At 37.0% G+C, this 24,978-nt stretch overlaps 1 long non-coding RNA gene across 1 annotated transcript in view; it reads left to right on the top strand.

Annotated features, from left to right (window-relative positions):
• LOC110468231 (uncharacterized) overlaps window positions 1-23,733 on the top strand; it is a 122,083-nt gene extending 98,350 nt beyond the window's left edge. The window contains exons 8-13 of the long non-coding RNA XR_014954979.1: window positions 3,864-4,004; window positions 8,302-8,480; window positions 9,055-9,115; window positions 9,201-15,159; window positions 15,718-15,791; window positions 19,672-23,733. This is a non-coding gene — a long non-coding RNA (uncharacterized LOC110468231). The remainder of the gene's footprint in view (window positions 1-3,863; window positions 4,005-8,301; window positions 8,481-9,054; window positions 9,116-9,200; window positions 15,160-15,717; window positions 15,792-19,671) is intronic.
• The last annotated feature ends 1,245 nt before the right edge of the window (window positions 23,734-24,978 follow it).

Genomic DNA, 24,978 nt, shown 5'->3' with positions numbered 1-24,978 from the left:
AAGAAATTCACTCTTTGCTCTTTGCATTTCAGCCATGGTTTTGTGGCTGTGCTGGTCACCTGCCTGTGTCGATTCACACAACTGGTAGCATTTTTTCCAGTGAAATTCTTCTTTATTATGCACTCAGAACCTCCAGCAAGTGCACCAGGATGGCCCCAAACCTGCCAAGCAGCACAGTAGTTCTTCACCACTTCTATGAACATACTAAACAAGAAGCTAGTCCTGAATTAATCATTAATTTCCTGAAATTAATCATTTAATTTCTGATGTAAATCACAAATACCTCTCACGTGGAAAAAGGCACCATTATAGTTTTTATTACACCTGAGATCGAATTTTAGAGAGAAAATTTTACATTGATGTTTTGAGAAATAATTAGCAATATGTCTTTGGGAGAAGCCAGTCTTGAATTCGAAACTCTAAAATTTATATTGTTCTTTTATTTTGCAGTCTGGTTGGATGACAAAGTCTAAAAGATTGATAAATTTTGAAAGGAGATTTCTAATATTTCAAAATTATATGACCTTACTGAAGATGAATCAAAACTAAGATGTGGTGTGTCAATAATCAACAGATAATTTTCAAAAGAATCAGAAGTTTTTGAATAGTTTTATTTAGATGAAACTAGCTAACACCGAACAGTTTACAGGTAATACAAACTGTATTTTTGCAAGTATTGTTCTGATCTGTCAGCTTCAAAACCTCTCTCACTGTTGACTCCAAATTTCTTTGTTGCAATATTTATAAACCTGCTCTCATGTGTCTTTTAAGGAAATGTGAATTAGCCAAATAATGAAGCTAAAATTATAATCTGTTTGATAGCTATTTGAATAAAAAATCAAAAAACTTGCTGTTATCCAGCAGCACGCCAGAGACTGCCTTCTTTTACCTAAAGGTACTCATTTTATTACTTGTAAAGATAAAGACTAATTAAATGTTACACAGCCTTTCAGTGATTCAAAAGCTCCACTAATGAGCAGTACCATCCTGTTAAAAAAAAATTAAAATTCAGGCAGAGAGGTCTTAAGAATGAAGGGAAGCAAAGGGCACTGAGTGAAACCAAAGTGGCTTGCAGCAGGTCAGTGTCTGCCACTGGGACAACACCCTGGAAGAGTATTTGGTATTTTAGAAATACCAATTCAAGCTCTACATCTCATAAAAGAAATCTGAGCGTTGAGGAAACTGTGAGATCGCTCCAGCTCCATTGTTGGAAATGACATAGGATCGCCATAAATAGGGGTCATGGAAAACCCATCTGCTTCTAACTCTGCAAACAAATTTGCACAGAAAAACCTCTGTGTCCTTTGGTACCTGCTGCTTTTGACTGTGAGCAGCAGACGTGTATCAGACTGCTCTTCCTGACAGAGTTTGGGTTCAACAAAACCAGGGGCCTGTGGGGCACAGTGGAAAGTAAAGATCCAAATCATGCTGGGTTTCTAATATTCCTGCTGGCATTATATATATACACATATATCTGTGCATGTAAATATATATACACCAGAACCTGCTTTCCATTTCCTTCTCCAGTTTTTACAGAAAGACAGAATTCAAGGCAAATCAGGTTGTGTGTGGAAAGACAGCCAAAAATGTGCATGAATTTGTGTATATCATCTATATCTATATCATCTATATCTATATCATCTATCTATATCGATATCAATATCGATATCAATATCAATATAATCTATATCTATATCTATATCTATGTATATCTATATATTTATATCTATATCTATATCATCTATCATCTATATCTATATATCTATATCATCTATCTATATCTATATCATATATCTATATATCTATATCATATAAATATATATATATATTTATATGCCTATCTGTGTAGCTAGATCTCTGTGTACGTGTACTCTGCACTCACCTACACACATTTCATGTGCCTGTAAGCTTTTGCATGTTTTCCAGTGGTCTGGGTATTGTAAGAAAAAGAGGATTACCATGTGAGTTCCCTGTGCACTCCCACTGGGGTCCTTCTCCTTGGACTAGCCAAGTCCCTCTGGATGGCAATGAGGTAGAAAAGCTCTGTAATTGGAATAGTTTTGTCAGTGCTGTCTGGAGCTTCATTCTCTCCTCCATTCAGATGCACAAGGGGTTGTTAGAAGTAGAACTGCCCTAACTGCCCTTGCTGGGAGGTTTTGGCTCCTTTTTTGGGGGGAGGAAGACAGCCCCCAGCTGCCTGGCTCTCCAAATGTGGGGAGGAACTGCTGGCAAGGGGTGAGGGGCTCATCTTTGAAGACACAATTGATAAAGTCAGGGATTAGGTTGCCCCACCCATGATGAAGGTCAAAGGCACAAGTTTAACTGCAAACTGTAGGTTTATCCATGCATTTTTGGTTGGTATTTCTCAGAATTAGATGATTGCAAACAGGATCTTTTGTTTAATTTTTGTAATGTGGTGAGTAAGTACAGTCAAGGTTATTCAAGCTCAGTGCTGAGTTTCATTAAATCAAAGGGAATGAAGGGTTAATACCTCATCCTTGGAGTTTGGAATGACATTTGAGCATGAAAAGCAAGTTTCATTTAAATGTGAACCTTTTCAAATTATATTTTCTGTGAACTGGTGCCAACTCGATTACAGAAACTGCTTTTGTACTGATCTGGTTAGTAAGCTGCCTGTTTGTTTTAAATCTAATACAAATGCTTAAATTTAGTGACATGCATATATTGCATATATTCCTTGGCTTTAAGTATTGGAGATTCTGTCATTCTTAAATAGTCTGTTCTGGAAGATATTGTTAAGAAATTAAAAATGACCTTTATGTAAGAATTCTTTAGAAGGGTTAAACACAGACGGAATATGCCAAACTGAATTAATTTTTTAATAAGCTGAAGATTTTACTGTTGGGTCCTACAAAGGGCTAAACTTTATTTAGACTCTCCCCTTCATATCTCTAGAGTAATGGGAAATAGCTGAATTTGTAATGAGCATTAAAGCCAGCATAAAAATTCTGATATCCGTTCCCCTGCGTAAGGATCAGTGATTCTGTGACTTGTTGATCTCCAGTTTAGTGAGTTGTACATTTCTCATGATGCTCACCACCATGGCCATGGTTCAGGAAGAGGCTGGCAGTGGAGCAGCTTGCTGGCATCTTGATGTGATGAGAGGTCACCTAGCAATGCCATGCCAGGTGGAACATCTGTGTGCTCCCCACGGAGAAAAAGTGACCTCGCTGCCCTGTCTTGTCAGAAAACAAAAAGGCCGAGGGTATCATCCTGCATAGAAGTTAAAAAACGGGCTTAAAAAAAAAAAGAAGTAATAGGAACTTCAATCTTGCTTTTAAAGCCTTTTCAGAAGAGGCAAAGAGATATTCTTAATAATACAAATAATAAAAAATGTTTCAGTGTTTCTCAGTAACAATTACAGCAAGAACCTATAATTAAGTCAGGATTACCTATTTTATGCTCTTCCAGTGTATATAGAACACTGAAATATTTGAGCTTTGAAAAGCCATGGCTCCTGAAAATCTTGTCTCACCGTTTGGAGCTAACACAACTCAGTGAGAATTTTCCTCAAGGAAACTGTATATGGTTATATCTCACATACAGGTTCCCTGAATTGTTTTTCCTGAAAAAAAACTAATTGTTGAAAATGTGTGATATGAGGATAGTCTTTCAATAATCATTGCCTAGATATGATGGAAAAAAGTGCATACAGACATCCTGTAGTCCTTATTTCAGCCTCCCATTGCATTGATGTAGCAGTAAATGGGTATAGAAATAGCTTTTCTTGAACTTTGTCAGGCAAATGCAAATATGGCATAAAATCTTTTCTTCAAAGAGTTGGGTTCATAGTTTTGTGAACTGCTTAACTCCAATTTCCTTGTTCGATATTTCTTTGCTAGAAATAAAGTGGATTCCATCAGCAAGCTAAGATATAAATCTTGAATGACTGAGAACTTTGGGAACTGGTTGGAATAATGGATTGAATGTCATCTGTGTATGCAAAGTCGTCAGAATCTGTCAATCTTCAGGAAAGCTTTGAGGTGGGTGTGTATTTACATACCTGTGTCTATAAGGTGACTGTGTGGGACAGTCCTCAGCTTTAGTGACAGCGTATTTGAATCATTAATCTGACCCCTCATTCTGATGGTGCCTGTCAGATTCCAGGGTATAGCCATATGTTCCTTTTGGAAAGAGCTAGTGTAGTTTAAATACCTTGAGAGCCACTATTCCCACGCAGAAATTGTTTTCTTTCATAAATTTGTGACTTGGGTGCGCCTTCTCAAACTGCAATGCCCATTGCCCAAATCTTCATTTTCCTTACACTTTTTTGACTTAATTTGACTGCGCTGGTGCAGATAAGCACTTCTGACTTTCCCTTGCCAGCTGAGTTTCGTGGTTTATAACCTGTTTACCTGACCAAAACACTTTGTTGCCTCCTTGCCTACTTTAACTCCTTCTGTCTCTAATTCTCAGCTGTGATCTCTGAGCTGAGCAAGCCAGCTTTCCTTATCCCTGCCTTTCTGATGACTTGCTGCTGTTTGAGTTCATCTGCTAATGGATTATATGATGCTGGAATGATGGATAGCTGTAGGCAGATGAGAAGCAGTAGGTATTTGTTGTTACTGCTTTCACATTTAGCATTCCAAGGACAGCCTACTGCAAGCTTCACTGGAGCCACTGCAAGGGCTTCTCTGAGAAATGATGAAGGAGTTCCCTTCTTCCAAAGGAGATCATTTGTAGGGAAATATCCTCTTTTCCCAAATAAAATTAAAAGTCTTAAAAACTGCAAATAAATAGATTTTATGTTGTTAACATTATCTTTTTTCCTCCAGGTTTATTTTGCAGTAGCATTGCTCTGTAATTGTGGTTTATCTCTCCCAAGAGAATTACTTAATTCTTTGCAGCTTTTAACATCGAATTTCTTACACAAAAGAGATGCTCAATGTATTGTCTTTTCTGTGTTATGTTATTTAACTTTATGAATAAGTCAAAGGTATAATGATCATCCTTGGTACCCTAGAACAGAAGAGTTCTCAAAAAAAGAAATAGAATTTTTTTTTCCATTGAACAGTTCATAATATATTAATGACAACCCTCACATGCACCAGTGTCCTTAAACATCAGGTTTGCTGGTACTTATAATTCCAGAGCACATCAAAGGATTGTCAGCCTGCTGTTTAATATCTGAACATTAGCACAAGGACAGAACACTTGTGGATTTTAGGGAAAAAGCCTGATTCATTCACTATACCTCAATTCAACAACTTACACCATCCCTCAGGTACTGGATAGCTTCCCACAGCTGGGAGGCAGCAAACCCAGGAAGAACTCCATAAACATTGATCATTTATTTCATTGCAGAGCTCGCTTCTTTAGTTTAAATTGCAGATGAGATGGATTAGAACCGACCCGACAAAGTTTGCAGTGAGGTAAATTAGGTACTTCCACCTCTGCAGCTTTAAAGCTCATCTGTGAAAAGTGGGCAGGGGGAAGGAATAGCTCCTCTGGAACTGGTCCAGTTCAATAAAATGGTTGGGTCTAAACTGTCCCACAGGAGGGGACCAAGATCCCTCTTCCAGGGGATTTGTGGGCCCTTGCACTCCATCATTTGAAACCTGCCTCCAAAAAATCTGAGATGTGCACTGGATTAAATCAAAATGCTATTGTACATGGTTTCCAGAAAGGATTATTTTTATGTTTTAAATTTTCATTCTGAAGGTACGTTTTAAAAATAATGAGGAGTACTAATATTTTCCAAGAATTTCAGTTGCCTTTAATTGTTTATATTTCATGTACCTGGGAGGCTGTATCTAACTGGTCTTTTTTATTAAACCCAGAAAATTACATCACTGGTTACCTTTTAGCACTCAGCATCTCACTTGCTGAAGACAAAAGCAAAATTTTTAATTAATTTGCTGAACACCAACCCTTTTAGGCTGTAGAGAAAAAATGAAGTCTATTAGGAAAATATATTTTTGTACAACTTTCTAACCACTTTAAGAAATATTGAGAGAAAACAATCAGCTTCTAAATTAGAACAACTATTTGAAAAAAGGCTCTTGAGTTGGATTTCACTATGGCTCTTTTGCACAAAGGATCTATAAGTTTAAAACTAAGGGTTAGAACTCTCAAATTAATAAATTAACAGTACAAAACATCTTGCCTGAAGGATATCAAACACGTAAAAATATTACTAATAGGTAAATCAGAGAACTGGCTGTTCTCTAACTAGTCTGTTGGTATTCTCAAAGGAGGTGATCATTATATAATTATTTTCTTGAGGCAGACAGCATCATCAACCGCTTTTTTTCTGAATTTTATGGCATGCTAATTTCCCATCTGTCCCAAGTAATACAGACTCTACACTTTATCTCATCCACCATAGCTTAACAGCAGAATTGCAAGAAATAAATGTCTGCTCAGTCCTTCTGAAGGCTGGCTTCAGATGAGAACGATCGTGGTGTTTGGATTGGAGGGAGCATTCCCTCTCACACCTGTCTCTAACATTTGTTATTAATGCCTTCCAGTTGATAATCACCAAGCAAAAACACTTCCTTGCTCTGGAAATCCAGGCCCAGGCGCTCACAGGATTTGTAGTGCTCATCCCCAACAACTTCAGCAGGTGCAAACAGATGGCTGACATTTCTGTAAGGCCATAAAATGCAGAATAAAATGCAGAATACTACTGTCCTGCTACGCCTAACTGGAATCAATTAAGTATGAGGCAGGATATCAGCCCATGAATCACAAGTCATTTGTTTCCTGTAAATTGCATCGTTTGTTGGGCTTTTTTTAATGCTTCATTTCATGGAAGCCCCAGGGGGAGCAGAAAAGGCAGCAAAAGGGAGAGGTAAGTGGATACTTGAAGCAGTTAAATTGGAAAGTGAGATTCCCTGTTAAAATCTCTGGTTTTGGAGGTTATTGCCATATTCTATTTTCGATTTCATGTTCCTTCTTGTTTGATCTCCTGAATGCCTTCCTAAAATATGCTGGGTCAATTACTTATGCTGTGCTTATATGGCTAAACCTGGACCAAAACCAAGGACTATAACCCTTCTTGAAATTATTTTTCTGAGCTTGATCCTTTCTCTAATGCTCTAAAAATAGTTGTATCAGGACAACTAATAGATGCAGAAATTCACAGCAGAAGGGGCTTCAACCAATGTTTCAGAGCTTTTTAGCTAGCTTTGGAAACTCATAGTCTAATGTGTAGACAGAACAAAATTGCCATGAACAGAGGTAACTGAGTGGAAAAAGGACAAAAGGCAGAAAAATCTTCAGATGGGAAATACAAAATTAAAACAAAGAGGAAAGGTTTATTAAGAATCTAAAAAAAACTTCACTTTTTTTTTCCCTGATTCCTATGTGCATAGTGAAATGTAAGAGGAAGGTAAAGTATAACAATAGAAATTTAATTTCGCTTCATGCTCCTGTTTTATATCCTCAGTTTTCTCTGAGTTAATAAGAAACCTTTGCTAATTACTGCCACAAAGGTGAATAAATGGCAAGGGGAAATAAGCAAGAGTTGTTTATAGGGTGAGTGTGGTGACATTATCTTAAAAGAATAAGTTGATGTGACAATGTTTTAAATATGAGCTAGCAACTGCTGGTAAATTTGCACTGCCTGTTTTCAGCCTTTAATTTGTGAGAATGCTGTGAATAGAGATTAACTTCCTTTACTTAATATTTCCTGTTTCACTGCCTTCAAATTGGACCTGTCATCGATGTTTTTTGAAAAGTTGTTCATTTTCCCAGGACTTTGTGTTGATTTCTGTTTGTCACATGATTCACTCTTCCAGTATGGAAGAATGGAGAACCAGTAGAGGCCTTTTCTCACATTGCCTGAGCATGGAGGATTTCATAGGCTGGGACATTCAGGGTAAAATATTCATTTTAATTTTATTTTCCATTATTTCCTTACAAAACAAATAAAATATGCAAAATAAAAGTGAGTCTGTACAAGCAACTAGTTTACGTCAATATTCACGGAGAAAAAATAATGTTTTATGGTGCATGTGATGTCAATTAAAACCAAGGAATCTTTACATATTCCCAAGTAGAAACACCACATATGGTTTCAGTATATAGCCTCTATTCTGTTAAAAAAAATAATCCAACTTTTTCCTATAATCTTTTTATAGGAGAAGTAAACTGTTGAAGATCCATTTGTCAAAGCTTGATCTGATGTTGGAAGCACACACTGAAAACATAAAATAAGTTGCAAGGAATGAATGTAAAGACTGATAGTCTGCCTGTCATGAATGCTTTGAAATATGTATTTCCATTTAATTTCTTCAAAATTAGAAAAAGCACTTAAAATGAATTTCTTGTTACTAGGTGGGCAGCTTTTGCAATGGAATTTGGAAGCAATTTATGTGATGGAACTGGCAAGATAAACACCTGAGATGACATGGAGACACTGGGGAGCTTTGAAGGCAAGTTATACAAATGGGAACTAAAAATGAAAGAGGGGAAATTGAAATGAAGATAAAAAGGTTTAAATACCTGAGGGCAAGGTAAAAGGAAAGCAAAGACCTCAGATTCATTGTATTCAAGTAGTATGATCAGAGTGATTTTTCTTTTCTAAAACCAAAAGAATATGTCAATGTAAATTTTTTTCTGGTAGAGGAAACATACTTGAGGTTTTCTCTATCACTCATTTGCAAATGGCAGTGCTCAAATAGTTATGAAAATTAATAGGACAGGGTGTTTTATTTGGGAGTTCGCCTAGGGAAGAGTCATATCCTCTAAAGAAAATGCATTTTTTCTTTCACCTGGTGAGCTAACTTTAAACTCTCTTTAAAAGACCATGGGAGACTCACGGAAAGCATTAATGTAATGTTGCCAAGCACGTGCCTTTTTTCTCTTTCCTTCTGCCACTGAGGGTTTGGGTTGCTGCTCCTCCTGTGCAATTTCAGTTTGCCTCTTTGCTCTGCTAAGGTTGCTGTCATTGGTTCACCACATTCCTTGGACATTCGCTGCACGAGTATGAATAGAAATATAATTCTGACATTAATTAGCTGAGAATGTGTGCATCACTGGAAAAGAAAAGGAATATATTTCCAGAAAATCATTCCATTTGTTTTTCAGAGTATCTCCTGACTACTGGATTTAAACACTGAAAAAGAAAAGGGAGCTGGGACATCTGAAGGTGATAAATAAATAAATAAATAGATAAATAGATAAATAAATAAAGACTGGAGGGGGTGTGTTGAGGGTCTCTCTGACTTTGGCAGGACACTCACTGGGCTCTGGAGGTACCATCAGAGGCAGAAACTTATTAAAGCAGCTCTGCTGTGAATGACTCCACAGGATATCATGAAATGGTGATCAAATTGTGACAAAAAGCACAATGACGTGCTTATTTACACTCTTATTTCACTAGAGGAAGTGAAGATATTTATGAATGATTGCTTAGTCAAATACCCTGGTTCTCACAATAGGTTTCTAGTTTCTCGTGACTTGCCATAAAATAGGGATGATAAAAACCCAAGAAATTAAAGGATGCCACATCCCTCCAGAGTGAGGGAAAGGCAGTGAGCTGAAAGCAGAGCTGTGCTGTCCATGGGGAGCATGCTGCCTGTCTCTTGAGAGTCTCTTTGGGACTCAGCTTGACCATGGGCTGGACATTGGTCCAAGTACTCCATTGGTTTAGATTACTGAATGCTTGAGACTCGTGGTCTCAAAAATAGAGTTGCAGAAACCCTGATATAAACCTACTGAAAGATCAATACACTTCTGATGTGAATAACTGGCTTAAATTCTGTTGATACCCTAGGAAAAAGAAGATCTAAATGCTGCTTGGGAAATGGTGTAAATCAACACATACAGTTAACCAGAGGGACCTTCAAACCATTACTGACATGCAAAAAAGTTGATTTATTTCATTCCCTCACTAACAACATCAACCCAAAGCTTAACTAGGCATGAGTGAGTGCAACAGATTGGCTGAATAGAGAAATTAGAAGACAACAGCAGAGGCTGAAAAAAGATGTTTGATGTCATTGACGCTAAAAAAAAGGCTGGGATCTTGACATGCAGAAAAGCAAGTGCCAGAGAGATTAAAGAATTTGGTGAAGCACATGAAAATTAAAAAACCAAAAAAACCTGCTAGAAGGAATTTGTTGAAAATATAGTAGAGAACTATCTCTAGTAAAACTAAGGCATCTCCATTCAAAATTAAAAGCAAAAAACACAGAAAGGCAGCAAGTCCAAGTAAGGTACTAGTGATATTTCCTAAATAAGGGAAAAGGTTGTTTCTAACTCTATGGAAATTTATCAGTGGACATTTGATTTAAATGTGCAGTCCAAGAAAAACTTCTTTTACTTGACAGGTTCAGCTGAACAGCACAGACCTATGATTTTACATCTCCTAGGACACCTTAGTGTACTGCACAGTATTAAATTAGAAAAAGAAATTATGATAAGAATATACGTAAGAAAATACCAAAACTTTGGTGAGAAGTCAAGATAGTTTATATTAACTTTAGCTTTAACTGTGAAAGAGGAAAAAACAGTGAGCAGAATAATGTTAGATATGGGAAAGGAGGCTGCCAGAACCAAGATCATTACAGGCTGAAATCAGAGAGCTATAGCAACCAGAAGCAATTCAGAGCTGTATTAGCTACCTTAGGTAGGATAAAACAGCCTTAATTAAAAGTAACCACATTTACTTTGAGTTTATAGACAGACACTATATTAATAATATATACTAATATGCTAATTAGTGTGCTAATATATACTAATATGCTATCATTCAAATAGCAGCTTGTTCACCTTGCTATCTTCAGCTAAATTTCATCCTTGTTTTAATTAATTTTTGTCACATACTATTGTATCAGACACTAATATTGCACAAATGTTTGACAGTTTCTGTGTTCTGTTAATGCAGAATTTCTGCATTCTCACATGTTTCTTTCTAGTTTTGCCTTTTTTTTCTATTTTTTTTTTTTTTTTTTGCAAACATACCTGGTATAAATTAGTTCTCGATCTCCTCTAATGTTTTAGTTTTTTTTAAATGGATGTTCATCTTTCAGGCTGTAATACCAGGATCTTCAGTTCTCTTTCTGAATAGTGGCAGTACTGCTGAGATTCTGGACCTGCAATCCAGTTCTCTCAGAGCTGTTGGCTTGAGATTTTCCCATACAACTGCTTAGATTAGGATTCTTTTTAGCATGGTAATTTCCATTTCCATAACTTTTTTCCCCACGTCTCTCGTGCTCTCTTCCCTAGCTCAGTTGTCCACGAGCAAGCTGAGGGAATTGCATTCATTCCTTTTATTATTATTATTCATTCCTCTGCACACACCCTGGCAATGGAAGGTCCACTTTTATACATTATCCCTCTTTGCCTCTTACAGCCTTTCACACCATTAGCCCCCAGTATATTCTGCACCATCACTTTGGGCTTTAATTCCTTGCTCCGGGCACACAGTTCAATATTCCACTTCATTAAAACTCATCCTCCAACATATCTCTGGCACTGTAACTCTTACTTTCAGCCTGATGCATTTCAGCATTAATTCTGTTTCATCATTTTGCTCCCTAGATACCTGGAATTTCAATACAAACATTACTAACTTGTTTATATTTTGACAGTTTTTCTCTTTCTGTTTCATAAAAAATGTGCTTTCTAACTTTCAGTGATGACATACATGCCATTTTCTGCAGCAAAGGAAAAAAACCAGGATTTTGTGGGGGGATATAGCTTTGCTAGTCAGTTTGGGTGAATCTTTTGGCAGTGTGAAAAACAGACTCCAGTTTCTCCAGCCCACAGTGATGTTCATTTCTTCTGTCAGGTGATATGACTGCCTGTGTATGACTTCTGCTAAGGCATTTTTAACAAATTTATTCCCTTTGGTGTAAGAAGAGTTATCCAGTGGTTTCTGTTAGTGCTCATTTCCAAATTATTGACTGCATTTTGATTCAATCTGTGCCAAACTACATTTATTTGGTAGGAAACAATACTTTTTTCTTTGGTAGTATGATCTGCTTGAACTAGTCAAATTGCTATATAAATATTAAACTTCCCAAAGGTCTTTTTGATAGCAAAAGGTAATTATTTAGGTTAGCACGAGGGCTAAAAGGAGACATATAGAGAAGCCACAGAAGAGCTGCTTTTAAAGCTCAGACCTCTGATTTAGCTGTTAGAAGTTATTTGGTCTCTGGTTTAATTTGCATAGCTGGTTTATGTTCCTCTGGTCCAGAATAGTGTCAGTGCTTGGGTTACCTTCTGAGGTCACCTTCATATTAAAGGATTTATGAGTTAATTATTCCAGTAGGGTTTGTTGAAAGCTTTCTCTTAGGATCAGATTTATTCACTGTACATATTTAAGCACTTCTGTCTTTATTAGATGGTTTTGTTCTTGCTCCTAGGAAACAATACCAAACCTGGAGGTTTCCAAGATTTGAGCTATAAATACAAAAAAGGAAAAATCTTCACCTTACAGTTAGAATCTAGAAACCAACCTAAAAACCAAGGAAGACATTAGAGAAAACATATGGAATTCTGTATATAATATCAAATGAGCAAATTGTCTACTATGTGTAATATTTTCCTTCTCCCTACCACCACAGAAGGCTCTGCTCCTCTGAAGTCTCAGATAAAAATACAAGGAAACCTTCCTGAGTCCATAGCCCTGTTATTGAGTATCTTCTCATGATGAGAAGCTTTTACTTTTTGAATTTAAATTATCCAGCTGAAAGTCTGTAATGCCAAAATAATAGATTGCAGGCATTCATTGCAGATTAGTGTGTTTTTACTGATTTTTTTTTCATGTAAAGGTGATAAAGTCAATATAGTAAAAATATATCCAAGAATGAAAATAAGAGAAATTAAGGACAAAATAAAAATTCTACAATGCTGAAGGAAGTGTACACCAGGTAGAACACACTGGAGATTATGCTAGGACTCTCAATATGCTTCCCCTCCAAGAATAAGAGGGGAAAATGTCAGTCAAGTTTGTTTTTTTTTTTTAAAAGATAGATTTTTTTTCTGTGAAAAATTTAGATGAGAGCACCTAGTGAACTTTATTACCTTCAGACTTATGCAGATGGTGAGTGGGTTTAATTCAGAGTGGAGACTTACATGCCAAAAGTTCTCAAACATCCTGGTTTTGGCACTCAGGGGGATTTTTAGGATATGGCCCTTATGGCAGGATTATAAAATTCTTGTTCATGTTGTATCACAAACTATTGCACCAGGCTTTCACCTCTTTCCTGCTTTGTACATAATGTGAGAAATTTCACTCGTTCAGTGATGTTTTGTGGAGATTTCCTGTTTACCTACCACCATTTGTGCTCTTAATGAATTCAGATGAAATACTTTGAAGTGAGGTGCTGCTCACTGTGAGTAGGAGCACCACAAAATGGTTCATATGGTGCATAAGTCATCAGGATATTTTGCAAAATTATGCAAGTTCCATGGTTACATAAAAAACATAGAAATATTTTGCACCTCTGAATTCTTCTTCTTACTAAGGAGTCACCCTTTACCCTTCTATGAATTTTTGTTTTACTCTCAGGACTTTTTTTTCAATATTCAAGTTGTTTGGGAAATAATTCCATAAAGGTTTTTTTTTTTCCAGAAAAATAATTAGTAAGAAATGCATTAGGAGATTACATATGGGATACACACCTATATTTTCTACCCATGTTTGCATTTCGATTGTCTGCAGAGGACCCACATCTGATTAGGGAGGTCTCTTTGTCTCACAGCTTGTCCCAGGTACTGCACTGAAATAATTCAGTTTATAATCACTGTGTACTTAGTGGATCATCTACTCTGTTGATAATCAGTGGAAGAAGAAGGTGGCATTCTGAGACTCAGTTTCCCTTCAGATTTTTGTTTTAGCTGATGATGGATTTATTAGCAATTGATCAGATGACTATCGATTTATTATCTTGTCTTTTGGTAAGACTATAATGGCAAAATAGATGTCTATTTGTAACTGTGCTTTTAATATCTCTTCAGAATCTCTGTAATGTAATCTAGTGTTAACTTAGTTTAGTGGTATATTTCTTTAAATATCAATTTACTTCTTTCACTCAGCATTACTGATCTCAGTATTTCCATTTTATGCATGTTGATAGACAGATACAGAAGAAATTTTTTATTTCAGCTTGTAGATGGAATCTGTGTTGATCATTCAGAAGTTCCATAATATTAGTAATACAATCACAGCCCCATAAAGCAAAGTATTGGTTTTTTCAGTGTCACACAATTTGGATATTGATGTACTTGCCTCATCTTGAATTATAAAAATAATATATACTGTGAAATCTTAAGCTGATAGTCTGTGAACCTGAAAATAAAAAGGGAGGCTTTTTTTTTTTACATATGGTCTATTTCTGTTGTTTGGACTGTTTTCCAGATAACCATCTGTAACAGAGAAAGGATGGCAAGCAAACTGATTTCTCATACTTGGTTGCCAAGATTCATTAATATCTGCTTAGGATGGCACACTGCCTAATCAGAGGCTGCTTGGACTCTCCGTTGCAGGTTTCAAACAATAATGTGTTTAGAGCCTGCCTTTGGGCAGGTCTTTTGGCACCAATCTAACAAATTTCTGCACATGATTAAACTTTGTGTAGAGCTGTGTCTGCTAAAAGGAAAGAGAAAGAAAGAGAGAGAGAAAGGAAGGCAGAGAGAGAGAGAAAGGAAGAGAGAAAGGAAGACAAAGGGAAAGAGAGAAAGAAAGAGAAATAGAGAGAATAAAAGAGAGTAATAGGGAAAGAAAGAGAGAGAGAAAGAGGGAAAGAAAGAGAGAAAGAGAGACAGAAAGAGAGACAGAAAGAGAGAAAGAAAGAAAGAAAGAAAGAAAGAAAGAAAGAAAGAAAGAAAGGAAGAAAGAAAGAAGGAAAGAAAGAAAAGAAAGAAAGAAAGAAGAAAGAGAAAGAGGAAGAAAGAGTGGAAGAAAGAGAGGAAGGAGAAGGAAGGAAGGAAGGAAGGAGGGAAGAGAAAAGAAAAGAAAAAGAAAAAGAAAAGAAAAGAAAAGAAAAGAAAAGAAAAGAAAAGAAAAGAAAAGAAAAGAAAAGAAAAGAAAAGAAAAGAAAGAAAAGAAAAGAAAAGAAAAGAAAAGAAAAGAAAAGAAAAAAAAAGAAAAGAAAAGAAAAGAAAAGAAAAGAAAAGAAAAGAAAAGAAAAGAAAAGAAAAGAAAAGGGAAAGAAGAGAAAAAAGATTAGAACAAGGAAGCAGGTGAGGAAAAGAGGAAGCACTAACAAGACAGTGCAGGAGAACATGAAGCCAGTTCTCAATGCCAGGAAAAGTACAGTGCCTCTGGGCAGTGAAAATCTAGGGAGATTGTTTGGGCTAGAACATAAAAGTGTGAGTAACAGGTGATAATAAGCAATAGCACAAAGAGAGACCGAAACCAATCACCTGGCACATGTTACCCAGTAAACTGAGTAAGTAAATAGGGTACTCCAGATGCTGGATCCAAACTTTGCTAAAATCAGTGTGGAGGTTCCTCAGGAGACTTCAAGTTCCACAGTACCTTCTACACAAAAAGAATCCATCCTCATATAGTTGTGTCTGAGTCAGGAGAACAAACTTACAACAACATGAGGAAAATCTGAGGGATATAAAAAAAGACCAAAAATATAAATAATAGCAAAGCTTTAATCTAAAAATTATGTATTATTAACCTAATGAATCATCTTTTTTGACTTTAATTAACCAAATAAGTATACTGATCAATATGTAATTGTATGTAATTATACTTGTATAATGCTTTGCTCATTCTTTTTTACTTAGATTGTGGCCTAATTTAATTAATCTCGCCTCCAGTTGTCTACATGTAGAGATCTTCTTAAGACTGACCGAAATTGGTATGACCTCTGTGAGATATTTGATGATAATAACTATTTCTCTTATTATTTTTACAACATACAATAGCAAGTAATTCCTATTACATAAAAACAAATAAAAGCACTATTTTAGTACTATGATGGGAAAATCATGATGTGCATTCTTTTAATTAAGGTGACTATTTTGTTTTGATAAAAGGGCAACAATAAATGTAGAATGAAGGCTGAATGGGAATAAAAAAAAGAGAAAATTAACACACTAAAACCTCAACCTTGCATTCTGAAGCTATAAAATCCAAATGCAGAAAATACTATAGTTTTACAGACCTTCTATAATGTCTTGTATATTATGGTGTGCTCTATCTTATTTTCTCTTAATTTATCCCAGACAGCTTTCAAAAGGCATGTGAGAACATGTATTTTCATTTAAGGGTGCTGATTCATTGTGATTGTGCTGCAATGAGTCCTATATTGTTTTTCCCTGGCTTGTGCAAGGATCAGAATTAATAATGTACAGTGGATTATCAAAGAGGGAAGGTGGCAGTGAGCCATCTCAGCTATCAGAGATGACTGCGTGTTTCAGAGAGACCCAAGCTTTTATCATCCCCGAAATCTCACAAAAGCCAGCGTAACAACAGCAAAGCAGCAAAACTCCTCACCCAATCAACAAAATAAGGTCAGGATTTTCCATCTTAGGGGCTTGAAAACACCACCTTCACTGCCTTTTGCTATCACTGAAGCAATTAAAAATTGCTATCTGCCAATATTTGATGGTGCCACTCCTTTTGATCACTGCTCAAGTGCAGATGATTCTCTGACCTTCAACATCCATTCCTTTCATATCCATTCCAGTGCTTAAGAACATTCCTGTGTTTAGCCTGTCCTACCACCTAAAACTCTACTTCGCTTGTAGTAAACAATGATGAAAAATCACTAAAGCAATCTTTTGTTCACTGCAGTGACATTTCCTCTAATTAAATTTTCATCTCTGAAGGTATTTGGGCCTCTCCAGTCCATCTGGGATATGTTTGCCCTCGGCATTGCCGCAGGCCAAATGTATTTTTGTTGATACGCCAAGCAGCATGCTGTCCTCAGTGGCCATGGCTATTCCCCACTGGTGGTTTATTCAGGAGATTATTTCACCAGTTTCAAAGTACTTTTTTCTGAAGTCTTTTATTTTTTTGTCTTTGAAGAGGCAGTGAGTGCTGAGTGCCCCCCCGATGCCCTCTCCTCTATGGATCCACGTTGGTTTTGAGGCGTTTTTGCATTTTTCCAGCAGGCTGTGTGCAGGGATGGGATGTGATGGAGGGGACCGTGCTCCCACAGAGGCCAGGTGTCACTGGAGGGACCTGCTCTTCACAGCATCCTTCTGCACTTTCAGCATCAGCCTCAATTAAGCTGATTAGGGGTGATTTAGGACGGGAATTCTGTCTCATGATGCAAAGAATGACAAAATAATGCGTGTAGCAAGGGGCTTTGTAGACCTCATTTTGTGTAGCAAGGGGTTTTGTAGACCTCATTTTGTGTAGCAAGGGGTTTTGTAGACCTCATTTTATGTAGCAAGGGGTTTTGCAGACCTCATTTTATGACTCTGTGGTAGGAGATGTCTGGCAGGACAAACTGGTTTGCATCTCTTTTGACAATTCCTGTGTCACCTCTCCCAGCACGTCTCAGCAGCCAAACTGCAAAAGGTCATTTTTGCACGCATGCAAAAAGCTGCTACAGTGAAAGATATAGTTTATTGACTTAAAAAGAGAAAGGCATGGATCACTGCAAAATGTAATGGAAGCGTTTTCTCATTTCCTTTTGGATAATAGAGGCCAATGGGATGAGTATTTCCATATTGGCAATGCATCATATATATTTTTCTAATTCTTTTCTAATTCTTTTGAGATAATAGAGTCTCATTCTAAAGAGAAGACTGCATGAGTTCTTTTAGTGTAATTGTTGATTTGACTGTACTATGGGTCTGATATAATTTAGGAATATAATATTTTAGTAAAAGTTGAAGTTTCATTTTCAAGGGAATCTGATTATCCAGTAATTAACATTCTGAAACAATTTTATCATACTGAGAGACCTGGGCAAAGGTAGCAACCTTCATCACCAGAAACTATCACTTTTGTAAATTACTCCTCAAACTTTTTAAAAATCTCCACAGTCTCCTTTTTTTTTCCCCCTCAACTTTTACATTGAAATAAATGCAAGGGCAAGTTACTGAAAAAAAGGAAAGGACACGAAGAAAATAGGAACAAGCCACCTGTGGATTATTGACATTTCTGTGGTTAAAATTCCATAACTCTAAATAAAATCGTGCTGTTTGGAGAGAAAAATTATGGCTTTCACAGTTGCATAGTTTGATTTTTGCTTGCTTTTTGAGTCAAAACCTGTAACTTGTAAGGAGTTGCTTTATTTACTAGGTTAAAAATATTGGGATGGCTCCATGGCAGCAGTAGGCATTTAAGGGACAGTAAATGGTGTGGCTGTCCCTGTTAGATTGCATCTATCTTCCTGTTTCTCACCCAAAGGAGGTGTACTGTCATTTCCACTTCTGCAAACAGAGTGAAAAACTGGGATGTAGATGTGTCACATTGGAACAATGGTTGTGTCTTGTGCTGACTTGGCACAGAAGCAAATGAAACAAAGGAAAAAAGAAAGATAGCAGAGAGTGGGACCTGTACTTCTGGTTTCAGTCTTTGCTCTTGCCTTACAAAACTCAATTCTCTATTACAGCTGTATAAATCAGAATTCCTCTTGGGATATAATCTATAATCTGGATTGACCTCAGAATTAATTCCAAATCTGGCAATGGCAGGCAAACTCCCTTCCTGACTGACCACACATATGCCAAAAATTTTGAAGAACTAGGGATATTTGGTGTGCAAGAAAAAATCACCTCTGAGGGAATGCTGTGAAATTACTGCAATGAGCGCCTTGGTAATTTTGCATAAATACTCTTAAGGGTTGAAATAGCATCTCAGTAAGTTCTGAGAAGCTATATGTTATCTGCCAGGCTCTTCCAAAACTTTACATGAATCTCTGATTATAATTTCTAATCTCTAAAATTCTCAGTTATGCAAGAGGCAGTGAAATTACATTGTAAAATAGGCACAGATATTTACTGGTCTTGGAAATTTTTCTTTTGAGAGTTTTGTATAGTTCAAGGTACTCAGGCTAAACAAGAAACATTTATTACTGCAATTGCTTATTTTCTTCTTAAAATTGCATTAGGATAGACTTTCATTCCACTCTGGGTCACAACTGTTTTACCAACCCTACATGACATAAGTAACTCATGAATGACAAATCTGCAGGGAAATGGGTCTGAGACCCTTTTTTGCTTCCAAGTGAAAAGGACAGAAATTTTTCTTCAGCACACACGAAAATGGACACAGCACACCTCTAGTGTTAGGCAGAAAAGGAACAGATGCAGGAGCAATATAAACTTATAAACTTCTCTGAACTTAAAGAATAGCAGTGGCTGTATCTCACAGGTAAAAACTGTCAGGACTGTTAGGTTTAATATTTTATCTGGGGAGTTCAATCTGCCTTTTAGGTATCAAGGGAGCTGTCTGTACTGACAAGAAGTCAGTATGCTCTAATTCCCTAGCTGGAGTCCAAGCTCCTGTCTCTTTGCTTATAAAATAAGTACATTTACATATAAGTGAAAAAAAAAAGTTCTTAATGCCTTTCTAGCAGTAATTTTTTAAAACATGCAATCTCATTTTGATGCAAAATATTTGGTGATATGAGAAATAATGGCAGATCCAAAAAGACTTGCATAAAAAGCAAAGAAAAACTATTTTATGACTATTTTAAACTAAAAGATTCATTTCACCACCTCTTATACAGGATATATAATAATGTTGCTCCTAATAATGCTGCCTATTTGTTTTTTTAGGAAAGCCTTGAGGAAATCCAAGCACCTGAGGAAACTACATGAGAAGATACCTCATCCAGTTAGAAACTTGTTAAAAAGGAGTGAGGGAAAGGCCTTTTTAACTGTGGCAGTGCAGCCCAGGTAGGAATGCACCTGGCACTGGATGCAGACAGCAGCTGTCTCAGCAGCATCCATAATCTGTACTGGTGGCTTCCTGGCTGTACCTGTGTGCCCTGAATGCAAAAAGCATCTGTTTCACATTTATTCATTTACTCAGATGGCATTATCTACATCACTTGCTACCTTTGGACACAAGACTCTCATTTATAATTCATGGTACACAGATGCTTACAGAGAGTAGAAGCTTTGGCTACATTACCTGTCACTCTTAGTATATTTTGTATTCATGGTGGGTAAATGTACAAGTATGAAGCTGCCATATTGTGTATGACTATCTATAATGCATTAGCAAACAGTTGTTTGATTATTTACACTGTCACTCTTTATAGTTGGAGTGATGTTAGAATGGGAAATGAAACAAACTGTGGGTTCACTCTCCCTAATTTTCTTCTGCTCTTTCTCTTTTTGTGCAGAGTTCATCAGTAAAACTTAGGTAACTTCCTAAGCTTTTGGAAAATGAGGGTGGCTTTGTCTCATTTTGCTTCTTGTGCTCTTCCCTTGATATGATCACCATTCAGGACTTGGTCAGACATTCACTAAATTCACTAAAATTCACTAGTGCAGCTGGCTTCAGAAGATGATTCCTATTCTTTGCTTTGCTTTCTTTGCTCATAAATCCAGCCTGCTGAAAATATTAAAAAGAGAAAAATAGGCAGGAATGAAGCATATCAGAAAGAGGGAGTGAATGCAACTGGGGAAACATTCACTCAATATTACATATTAAGTAATTTGCTCTTTAGTACTGAAGGAATATATAGAGAAAATATCTTAACAGTACTTACCAAGAGCCATCTGAATCCATCAAATGCTGTTAAAAACAACCATTTTGGAGCAAGGAGAACATTCTGTATGCCATGTATTGTTTTTAAAAGCTATTTTTAGTGTGGTAAATATTAAAGGATGTCATTGTCCCTTGCATGAGCTCTCACTCATTTTTTAGGAAGCTTTGCCAGAGATGCTTGACTTAAGAACCCATTAAAATGAAAATATACTCAGGAACCTTGCAGGAATAGCGCTTGAAGGCATGGGCACCAAGCATGCTTGGCAGCCTGGAAAGCTTACAGAGCTCACAGAAAAGGAATGCCATCACATTAAAGAATTAGCATAGCCCCAGGCACCAGGTTTTTTTACGTTGGTTGTTTTTTTTTTTCGTTTTTTTTTTTTCCCAGTAGATGTGAATGACATTTCCTATCTGAGACACTGTTTAAAATATTCCTTATCCACATGTAAGTTTTTTATGACTACATTAAAAACCAAAAGGTTGGTATGTTCCTGCTGACATTTGCTCCTATTCCTCTCTTTCACTGGGCACTGTATCTCAAATGAATCTCTGATGTTCATCTCTCCTTCCACAAGCTTCTCACTCTCTCCAAATATTGTACTGCCTCCTCCTTGTCCCTTTTCTGCCAGGCAGAACTTGTTCTGTCATTCTTCCTGAAGTCTACCAGATGCCACGAATTCAGAAAAACTCCCACCAAAAAAATCCCTCTAAAGTCTTTTACCTTCTCAGCAGCGCCTCCACATCACTCTTTGAAAATGCAAATAAGATATATTAATAAATGCAGAAAGAATCTGAGCATCAGTACCTGATAACATAAAATTAACTTCTCTTTTTACTGACCCTAGTCTATGAGAATTGAACTTGGGGAAAATTGAAGAAATAATCACTCAGCAGCCTCATCAATCAAACCAGCAGCTTAGGCTGCTAATTATTCCCTGGTGTGGATACCTTGGCTCTTCTGACCACTCACCAAGGAAACTCAGGTTATTGATTCCACTGCATGAAAATAATCCACCTAACTCTCAGTTTGTTTCTCGTGGGAAATCTTCTTGCATAAAGTTCTGACAAAGAACATTTAACTAAAAAAATATAGTTGCTGACATCTAAACATCTAAGCTTCATAATATCCTAATGGACTCCATTTTGCCAGTTGCTTTCTTTATAGGGAAAAAAAAAAATAACAAACACGATCAAAATTGGCCTTTCTCCCTATTAGTCAAAATCTCTGTGTAGAAGCAGCTCACACCTTCGTTCATAAGGCTGCAAACAGCCTGAAAGGCCAGGTCAGGAAGCTGCTGCTGTTTTTGGTTTCTTACATCCATGCAGTTCAGTTTGAAATTGCTTCATCCATCAGGCTGCTGCAGGTTGTTCTTTCAGTCTTTATTAATCACAGTGGACCAATCTTGCTGCTCCTCTGGTGTTTATTTGGGCAGGAGCAGCCATGACCTGGGTTTGGTGGCTTGTTTCTCCACCAAAATCAGGAACAGCAGTGTCTGGGGATAGTTACCCTGGAGTGTTTTGCAGATATGTCAGGAAAAGAAGGAAGTATCCTGTTTCCATGCAAGAGCTTCCAACAATTTGTCCCTGACAAACTCCAGATATAGATTCCCTTTTTAGAGGCTGTGAACAGCTAAGAACAGAGAGTGAGTGAATTAGGTCAGAGAGCTGTGAAGCCATTTTAAGTGAGAACTTTAAAACTATCATTTTTAGGGTAGCTTGGTAATTTCGTGTAGGGGGTCAAATATTCTCCCTCTGACTTTCAATCCACAATTCAAAATTTTGCTTGATTTCTATGTTATACTTCAGGAAGTATTAATGCTAATTTTCTACCAAGCGATGTTCCAATTTTCAGCAACTGCATCTTGATATTTAAGGGTCATTGCTGTGTGACTTTGGAAAGTTTGCATCACTGTTATTAGCATTATTTATCCTGTAAAGCATGTGGGAAAACTTCACTGCTAGTCCCTAAAAATATCCATGCTGGAAATATATTTTTTTTTCCTCTGATCTCAATGGACGCCTGCTGAAAACTTAGAATCTGGTAACAAAACCTTCATGATACAGAGCCTGAGACTCCCCAAGCATCACTTGAGTCTTCAGCTTAAATCCATAAACAGTCAGCAAAGACAGTTATAGCAGATCTTCACACTTTCATAAAAAAACCCACAATTTTGATTTTTTTCTTGAAAGCTCTCATTGCTTCACTGTTCTAAGGCCACTTTGCTATAAGGATTTTTTATCTTGGCTGACAACTGCACTGAAGCCTATAATAAGAACCTTCTCCTTTCGCTCTAACAAGCAAATTCCCTGTTTTTCTGAGAAGCCTTTCTAGGAAAGGCAGTGCTGAATGTGTACCAGGCTCGAAAAGAAAGCCTATCTATGCTGCCATTTTCGCTTTTCTTATTTTTCTCATTTGCAACTCAGCTCACATGCAGTTCGAAGGAGCAATTCTGCCTGTTGAAAACGCTGCAGCTGCTTTCCTCCAGAGCTCCCCTCCTTCAGAGCCAGGGAGGCAGCGGTGGGCTCACGCAAGATTGGCTTAAATGGGAAATCAATACTGGTTCCTCAGCTCCTACAAAAGAGCTGAACTGGGCTGGATTGGCTCCAAGCAGAAAAAAAAAATAGAGTTAAGTGAAAAAAAAAACAACCTGGCTGCCAGTGGGATAGGTATTCTCCTGCACATCAGGCTGCTTGGGTCTCTGCCACTGAACCCATCACAGAAGACTGAGATAACCTGGCTTACCTCCTACCATCTGTTTTTCAGTGGATGATAAATATTGGAAAAATAAAAGTTGGAGGCTTTTTATTCCCCGGGCATATATTAGCTTATAAACACATAAATGTTTCTGTTCAGCATCAGGAAGGATTTGTACCTTGTACTGTATTAACCGGTTACAAGAAGGGATTGAAAACTTATTCTGCAGATGAAAAGTGGAGTCATCGGTGTGATTCCTTGTTCTACAGCAAAGGAGAAATATGTGATCTAATTAGCAATTCCATCAGACTTTGCTCAGTGATTGGAACTCAGTTTCACAGGCTTTCACTTGACAAGACTTTGTATTTAATCTCTTGTATTATAATTTTCTATGAAATAAATCTCAATAAAATTTGTATCCCTGAAATCTCTGTTGCATGCTATTTTTTGCTTAAATAAACTTGAAAGAAAACCCAACAATGACAGTGAAAACACTGTACTAACTTAATTGTTGTGTTTTGCTAGATGGTCAGGTCCTCAGTTTGGTTATTTCTTAACCTCTGCTAGTACTCTGCTGGATTCAGAAACACAGGTTATGAGTTGCCATTTCTGGTTTTATTTAGCAACCCACCAAAAATGGAAGGATGTTTCTACTGAAGATACTTCCTGCACTGAAGACAGATTCCTATGAAACCTGCTGGTCCCCAAGTAGTCACAGAGCTAGAGAGGCAAAGGGTGAATCTTACAGGAGAAGGTACAAGCAAGGATTTTTATTTCAAATACGTGTGTGATGTGAGACTCACAAACCTTTATAATACATCTATAACCAGTAAAAATTAGTGGTGGTTACAGGCAGGAGGGACTTTGGGAAGACAGCAAAATGATTCTTTGAATGTCAGGCACAATTGGATGCATAACTGGAGGTGGCCCTGCTATGTACAGGTAATGACAGTTTCTAAACCAGGAAGGTAGCTGAGCATAAAGCATATTTCCTATTAAGACCACTGACAGAAAAAATACTTGATTAAAACACCAGAATCTCTCGTTCTTAGACAAATGGAAAACAGTTTTCTTTTAAGGTCTATAGCTAAATCTTGTGAACAGTCCAAAACTGCCTGAATGAAATACTGCAAACTCTCTTGAGCCTCTTCGATATCCCAATCTCCTAATACAGTAAAGATGGTTATTTATATTCTCTCCATTCATACTCTTACACAGGTTATACAATTTTAGTGGCTCTGCCAGCTTAGAGATCTTAAGGGATTGTCTGATATGATAAAGATCAAGCCATCAGCAATGAAAGATCGAGCCAAGCTTTGTTTATGCAATTTGATTTAGTAGTCATTGTGATTACTCATAACCATTATATTTTTGCATATTGACAACAATGCCATTGTTTATGTCTTTAAAGTATTTCCTGCATGGAAGCATGGGGATGGTACATTGTGAGCTAGGGAAGGAATGGACAAATGTATTGATACTCAACAAAAGGCAAGGATCAGAAAAAGGGAGCAAAAAACAGGAAAAAGAAGGTGCTTTATGTGTTAGAAAGCCCTCTTTAGCTACTTTAAATGAAAGGGTAAAAAAGAAGAGAGCAGCAAATATCAGTTCTGAATTTCTTTACTGGACTTCCTATATGAGAATTATTTGTTCATTCTGCTGCACTTTTATC

Source organism: Lonchura striata, chromosome 4 (genome assembly GCF_050655825.1).
Source record: "Lonchura striata isolate lonStrDom1 chromosome 4, ASM5065582v1, whole genome shotgun sequence".
Classification (NCBI taxonomy): domain Eukaryota; kingdom Metazoa; phylum Chordata; class Aves; order Passeriformes; family Estrildidae; genus Lonchura; species Lonchura striata.
The sequence above is the reverse complement of the archived record's forward strand: the minus strand, read 5'-3'. Positions and strand labels throughout refer to the sequence as shown.